The following is a 7,184-nucleotide window of genomic DNA, read 5'->3' on the forward strand; positions in this document are numbered from 1 at the left end:
TAACCACAGGAGTGGGAGCTTAATCCCTAAGCAACATCAGGAGTGGGAGCTTAATCCCTAAGCAACCACAGGAGTGGGAGCTTAATCCCTAAGCAACATCAGGAGTGGGAGCTTAATCCCTAAGCAACCACAGGAGTGGGAGCTTAATCCCTAAGCAACATCAGGAGTAGGAGCTTAATCCCTAAGCAACCACAGGAGTGGGAGCTTAATCCCTAAGCAACCACAGGAGTGGGAGCTTGATCCCTAAGCAACATCAGGAGTGGGAGCTTAATCCCTAAGCAACCATAAGTGTAGGAGCTTAATCCCTAAGCAACCATAAGTGTAGGAGCTTAATCCCTAAGCAACCACAGGAGTAGGAGCTTAATCCCTAAGCAACCACAGGAGTGGGAGCTTAATCCCGAGGCAACCACAGGAGTGGGAGCTTAATCCCTAAGCAACAATAGGATTAGGAGGGTAATCCCTAAGCAACAACAGGAGTAGGAGGTTAATCCCTAAGCAACAACAGGAGTAGGAGGTTAATCCCTAAGCAGCAACAGGAATAGGAGGTTAATCCCTAGGCAGCAACAGGAATAGGAGGTTAATCCCTAAGCAGCAACAGGTGCAGGAGGTTATTCCATAAGCAACAATTAGAGTCGGAGGTTAATTCCAAAGCAACCACATGAGTCCGAGGTTATTCCCTAAGCAACAACAGGGGTGGGAGGTTAATCCCTAAGCAATCACAGGAATGGGAGGTTAATTCATAAGCAACAACAGGAGTGGGAGGTTAATCCCTAGGCAACAACAGGTGTAGGAGGTTAATCCCTAAGCAACAACAGGAGTAGGAGGTTAATCCCAAAGCAACAACAGGAGTAGGAGGTTAATCCCTAAGCAACAACAGGAGTAGGAGGTTAATCCCAAAGCAACAATAGGAGTAGGAGGTTAATCCCAAAGCAACAATAGGAGTAGGAGGCCAATTCCAAAGCAACTGCAGGAGTAGGAGGCCAATCCCAAAGCAACAACAAGAGTAGGAGTTTAATCCCAAAGCAACAATGGGAGTAGGAGGCCAATTCCAAAGCAAAAACAGGAGTAGGAGGCCAATCCCAAAGCAACAACAAGAGTAGGAGGTTAATCCCAAAGCAACAACAGGAGTAGGAGGCCAATCTCTAAGCAACAACTGGAGTAGGAGGCGAAACCCAAAGCAGCAATAAGAGTAGAAGGCCAATCCCTAAGTATCAATACGAGTACAAGGCCAATCCCAAGGCAGCAATTGGAGTAGGAGGCCAATCCCAAAGCATCAATAGAAGTAAGAGGACAAAACCCAAAGCAACAATATGAGTAATAGGACAATACTAAATCAACAAGAGGATTAGGAGGCCAAATCCAGAACAACAGGAGTAGGAGGCCAATCTAAAAGCAACATCAATAGTAGGAGGCCAATCCCAAAGCAACAACAGGAGGAGGCCAAATCCAGAACAACAGAAGTAGGAGGCCAATCTCAAAGCAACATCAATAGCAGGAGGCCAATCCCAAAGCAACAACAGGAGTAGGAGGCCAAATCCCGAACAACAAGAGTAAGAGGCCAATCTCAAAGCAACATCAATAGCAGGAGGCCAATCCCAAAGCAACAACAGGAGTAGGAGGCCAAATCCCGAACAACAAGAGTAAGAGGCCAATCTTAAAGCAACATCAATAGCAGGAGGCCAATCCCAAAGCAACAACAGGAGTAGGAGGCCAAATCCCGAAAAACAAGAGTAAGAGGCCAATCTCAAAGCAACATCAATAGTAGGAGGCCAATCCCAAGGCAACAATAGGAGATCAAATCCAGAACAACAGGAGGAGGAGGCCAATTTCAAAGCAACAACAGGAGTAAGAGGCCAGAACCAGATCAGCCACTATACCAGATCCAGCGCAACAACACACAGGAACTCGGAACCAAAGCAAAGACAGCTATACGCCAGGCATACGATAAACATGAGGAGTATGTGGTCAGTCGGAAGTAACGAGAAATGTAGGTGGCTAGATAACTAGCAACCACAGTTGTAAGAGGACCCGACAGCAAAATCTTCAATAGATAAAACGTTCATCAAACATGAGGTCCCTCCATAAAACATTGGATTTTACCCCATCTTCCACCTTGAAGCAAAGTAAGGGCACTATGATTTCTATTCTATCTCCACTGAAATACTTATAAATCACATTGCACGTATGTTAACATAAGCAGTTTATTGTAAAATTGCTTTTCCCAGTCGACTGACATAGATTGTTGATTAGGGTGAATATGGGTAAAGAGTTAACTACTGCATCCAAATGTAATTTCCAGGAACCAAATGGAACAGGTGCATTGTAAAGTTGTTGTTTTTAATTTGAATTAAATACATAGCTAACTATAGTCAATTCTTTTTAGTGAGGCAGATTTACACCGACTCGCAGGGGTGCCCTTTTACCTCGGAAACGTTTCCTGATCGCTGATTGGTTGGACAAGATAATTATAACCAATCAGAGAGCAGGAAACTTTTCCGAGCTAAAAGGGCACCGTTGCGAGTCAGTGCAAATGCGCCTCATTAAAAAAAAATCGAGTATAGATAGTCATTCGATAGAGAGCATGTCCTGGCTCCCATAAGCAGTCTTATTTTGCTCTAACTCTGCTGCTTACTTATACTTCGATGTATTTTCTTCAAAATATAATGAAGTCGTCCTTGAGTCATACCACATATGTCCAAATTTCGATGAAATTGATTCGGTAGAATTTGCCCAATGTTGTTCACAAACGAAAAATAAACTAATAAAACATTTGTCCTTTACTTAACATTGGGATTGTTTTCAAAGTAATGTTGCGTACTTGTACTTTGGTGTACTTTTATCCAAAATGTTAGAGATTCATCCTTGGATCACACCCAACATGATTATCTAGTTTGATCAAAATCGGTGCAAAAAAAAAAAAAAAAAAAAAAAAGGATGAGGAAATACATATCCTTGACCTAATTGATAGTACAGTGGTAAAGTGTTTGCCTAGCATTAGCATGGCAGCAGATCAATCCCCGCCAAGGACCAAGAGTTTAAGCAGTTTACTGGGGAGGCCACTGCTGTGGTTGGGCACCACAGTGGGGGAACCCCCCCCCCCCCCCCCCCCCCCCCCCGCGTGCCCGGCTGACGTTCTGGTGAGTATCTATTCTGATGAATCTGGAACTGAAACCAGACACCTTTAAAGTCGCTCAATAAGTATCTCTGCCATTTTTTAACTTGTTCAGTTTAGTTCTCAAGACCTAAACAACATCTCAAAAGATTCACACGATATCACTATTATAATTTTCTTTGAAGTAATTACATTTTATCAAAATCTACCTTACTTGTGTATAAGATTTACGATTCTTGAAGCAAGGCGGCTATAAATTTTCCTTCTCTCCTAAAAATACTTTCCTATCGCTCTCCAAATTCTAATCGCTGGTTGCCAGTCACTTGTAATACCTTAAAGGAACATTTTCATATAGAGTTTCACAGTGGATTTTCTATAATTCTGCTGGTAGACGAACGAACCGAAACAAATAAAAATGAATTAAAAATTAAGACAATATTAACGATCCTATCAATAAATAATTGTAAATAATTGTAAATAATTAGCATCTTTAAAACCAATCTATTATAAATATTCTTCCCAAAACGTAAATTACGCCCATAATTAATTTCCACCAGACATGAGAAAATCCCCCCCCCCAAAGGAAACCTTTAGTTCAGGTGTATCCTATGGTCCAATAAATGTATAGATCCTTTTCCTGACATGACTGGTTTTATGCAAGTGCCACGCAAGATATCGAAAACCGATTGAATATCCTCTTCCTCTCTCTCTTTTATTTATTCCCTTTACTTCATAGTACAGCTTCGGGAGGATCTCTCGGTATATAATGTCACCGTTTGGACCATGAGTCTCAGGCGAATCTAAAGATGAAGGATATTTGCCATTTACTTTGGCTCCTTTCTGGAGATGAGAACAATGTGTCTATGTGAGGTTGTGTGTGTGTGAGAGCGAGTGTGTGTCTGTGTGTGTGAGAGCGAGTGTGTGTCTGTGTGTGTGAGAGCGAGTGTGTGTCTGTGTGTGAGAGCGAGGTGTGTGTCTGTGTGTGTGAGAGCGAGTGTGTGTGGTGTGTGTGTGTGTGTGTGTGTGTGTGTGTGTGTGTGTGTGTGTGTGTGTGTGTGTGAGAGAGAGAGAGAGAGAGAGAGAGAGAGAGAGAGAGAGAGAGAGAGAGAGAGAGAGAGAGAGAGAGAGAGGAGAGAGAGAGATTGATTTCTGGGTAAGATTTTGGGCTGGGATTCTTAAAATAGCTTCGGAGCAATCTGAAGTATGAATACGAAATGTCTGAAGACCGTAAACAATGACTGTCTACCCAAAATATTAGTAAAGAACTAAGTACGAAGAGTGAATCTAAACCACAGAGGGGGAGTCGTATATGAGAGAGAGAGAGAGAGAGAGAGAGAGAGAGAGAGAGAGAGAGAGAGAGAGAGAGAGAGAGAGAGAAATCCTGTCACATATTACGGAAGTTGAACAAGGATTAATTCTGCGAAACCATAAAGAGAGCTCAATTTACATTATACTGCTGCTTTTCAAGTTCGCTAAAACGTTATGCCTTTCGGATAGGAATTCAAAGTTGTAACTATTTTTTCTTAAGTCGTTTTGTGCATAAAGCAAATGTTAATTAGGATCAAAATGTCAAAACTTGTAATTAATAATTAAAAGTCATAGCGTAGCCTAGGCCAAGGCCTACGCTACCTATATTAGTGTAGTTCTAGTCTATAAATGTGTTTCTTCAATTTGAGGAAAAAATAAATGAATAAGTAAACACGGAATAAACAAATACAGCTTCAAAAGTGTTACTAATTCACACGAATACATTCTAAACGTCCCATACCAGCATATCTTTGGAGTAACAGACTAAATTCGACGGAGGCTACAAAGCAATTACCTTCTATTATGGAGATCGAAGGTTAATTTATTCCCTTTACAGAGTATCAAAAAATATTAAAAAGTTCTTTGAAATATCATAGATAGTTTAAATGTTAAAATGTTATTCCTGATAATTCATTTAAATGAATTCTAAGTTTTTATTGTAGTTACGGGAGGAATAAAGTTTTTCTACATTCGTTTCTTCGAAAATGACGCTTATTTTCACTACAAATAAAAACCTAATTATCTAGGAAATATTAATCAATGGGGTCAGTGTACGCACCTCAGCATGTATCGCTTGCCAGTACATACGAGCTTGATTTTTTTTTCTCTGTGAGTGAAGCGAACTCACGACTTAACATAAACCAATAGATTTCTAAAAAAAAAAAAAAAAAAAAAAAAAAAAATCCCCGTTCTTAGACGGTCTAACGGGTTTTCTGTTTATTTGCTTTTTTCAGTGAAAGCACGGAGCCTTTGTATATCAGTGGCCAGTTCGTCTTGCATAGATTAAAAAAAGAACCTAAACTTTCCCCCCTAACCTAACCTACAAGTCGTGTTCTTACCTACATACCAAAAGGGGGGGGGGGGGGGGGCGTTAGCCCCCTGCGACCTCCCTTACACTGCCGTATTCTCAGTTAGCCATAATTAAACATACAGGAGGCCGCTAACTTACATACACCCTGAAAGCACATTATTTATTATAGGAAATAACTATTTTTTTTCTGTTCAAAATGTTGTTCCGTCCGTAACTATAATTTTACCGAATTCTGTAAATGAACTCGCTTCGGTCAATGTTTGACAATTTTGTGCAATTACAAAACAAGCCGTAACTTTTAAATGTTCATAAGACCAACAAGATTACAATAAGATTTATACTTACAGCATGATAAACACCAACGTTATCTCATGGACAATTCTCTCAGACAAAAATTCACAGACAAAATATAAGAACAACTTGAAGTAGAACCGCCTTCCGTGACGAGTAGGCCACAAATGTAAACAAATGAACTAGACAAGGATTATGGAGCTACCAAAAAACAACATGGCGACATGTCATTTATTATCCATTGCGTTATTATACTCTGCATGAAATCCACGCATGCGCACACACAAAATGATGTAAATACCTCCCCTATTTAATAAATAGCAAGAGTTTGGTGTTATATATATATATATATATATATATATATATATATATATATATATATATATATATATATATATATATATATATATATATATGTGTGTGTGTGTGTGTGTGTCTGTGGAGTAGTCATACCCAGGTTTGAGGAGTGTGTCCTTATCTATCTAAATATCTAGCTGTCCTTTAGACGGATCACATACACTAGTACTGCCATAATGGCGGTGAATAGAAGATGCCCAAGAGGGAAAGTATACAATCGCTAGGGTGAATAGGAAAGGTAGTGCTACAAAGGGACCTCATGCGGTGCACTGTAGACATTTTAATCTTCACCGTTATCTCCATTCCTGCTTGCAAGATTTTGCTGTCCAATCTCTTTGAAGGTTGCCGTATCAGGAGCAATCAGAACCAGACGTCCAAAATACCTAAGAGAATTGCTACATGTTGTGCAGCCAACGAAACATATAGGTAGTAGACAAGAGAATAGGTATAGATGGTTTAAAATCATGGGAGCCGAGGTGAATGTCTAATGTAGGTTCTAGAGCTTTCTAATATATGTCCCCAAGACGATACAATAAGCTCCCTCTAGACATCCGAAAGACTGAAGATATTAAAGTCTTTCAACGGAAACTGAAGAATTTCTTGTTTTCTAAGAGGTTCGATAATGTGGATTTAACAATAAAAGTGCAATAGGATGTGTAATACTCTAAATAGCTAAGAAAGTATACTAAACTGATCTTGTAGGTACTGTACATCCGGGCTGTAGGTCACAAAGTTCCACTGTGTGATAGGATCAAGAAAACAGCCCTGAAAGTAGAGTATATTGAAGCTGTGGAGTTTCCTCCGCTACACATCGGCCCACTGGTAGCGTCCTGTTGTTGGCCCGTCGGTAGCGTCCCTTGCCTGGTGATCGCCAGACTGAGGTTCGAGTCCCACTTGAACTCGTTCGTTCCTTAGGCACTGCAACCTCACCATCCTTGTGAACTAAGGATGGGGGTGTTGGGGGAGAGTATAGGTCTATCTACTGAGTCATCAGCAGCCACTGCCTGACCCTCCTCGGTCCTAGCTTGGGTGGAGAGGGGGTTTGGGCGCTGATCATATATATGTCACTGTGCATTGCCTCTTCCA

General features: G+C 40.7%; 1 long non-coding RNA gene across 2 annotated transcripts in view; it reads right to left on the reverse strand.

The window, feature by feature from the left end:
• Positions 1-7,184, reverse strand: part of LOC137622302 (uncharacterized) — a 333,069-nt gene that overhangs the window by 38,886 nt on the left and 286,999 nt on the right. Inside the window, exon 1 of one of the 2 annotated variants that reach the window (XR_011040415.1) lies at positions 5,796-5,901. The exons of the other annotated variant lie outside the window; for it this stretch is intronic. This is a non-coding gene — a long non-coding RNA (uncharacterized lncRNA). Of the gene's footprint in view, positions 1-5,795; positions 5,902-7,184 lie in introns of those variants that run through there. 2 annotated transcript variants of the gene reach the window in all.

The sequence above is a fragment of the Palaemon carinicauda genome, chromosome 29 (genome assembly GCF_036898095.1).
Source record: "Palaemon carinicauda isolate YSFRI2023 chromosome 29, ASM3689809v2, whole genome shotgun sequence".
Lineage (NCBI taxonomy): Eukaryota > Metazoa > Arthropoda > Malacostraca > Decapoda > Palaemonidae > Palaemon > Palaemon carinicauda.